Raw genomic sequence first — 533 nt, 5'->3', positions numbered from 1 at the left:
TGCTCCATCCCGTGGCTGTCAGAGCAGGGGATGGGGGAATCCGGATCGGGGTTTTGCTCTGATCCTACCTACATGCTTCCAGTGAATCTGGCTCCATGGAGATGGATTCCGGATCCGGGTTTTGCTGCCAGCCTGTGCCCCTCAGTGCAGAGGCATTGGCCAGTCCAGGCCTTGTCTCAGCCCAGCACACCGCGGACCCGGTTTCCTTGGGATCCAGATCCATGTTCTACTCCCGGAATCCAGGTTTTGCTCCCCCTCCCCAGTGCATTCCTGCAGACCATCCCGCTCTGATTGCAAAGGGATCCAGATCTGGATTTTGTTACCACCCTGGTGCTTTGGTCCAGATCCCCAGTGCACTTCTGGGGAGGAACCAGCTCTACCCTAAAGGGATCTGGACCTGGAGTCTCCCCCCCGCCCTCCCAGCCCCATGTTATCGCAGAGGTGGGTCAGACAGCTGGACCCGGATCCTACTCAAGAAATCTGGCTCCTGGACTCCATTCTCCATGGAGATCCTGCTCCGGGATTTCTTTCCA

This window comes from Terrapene carolina, unplaced genomic scaffold (assembly GCF_002925995.2).
Source record: "Terrapene carolina triunguis isolate 2854851 unplaced genomic scaffold, T_m_triunguis-2.0 Scaffold423, whole genome shotgun sequence".
NCBI lineage: Eukaryota > Metazoa > Chordata > Testudines > Emydidae > Terrapene > Terrapene triunguis.
The sequence above is the reverse complement of the archived record's forward strand: the minus strand, read 5'-3'. Positions refer to the sequence as shown.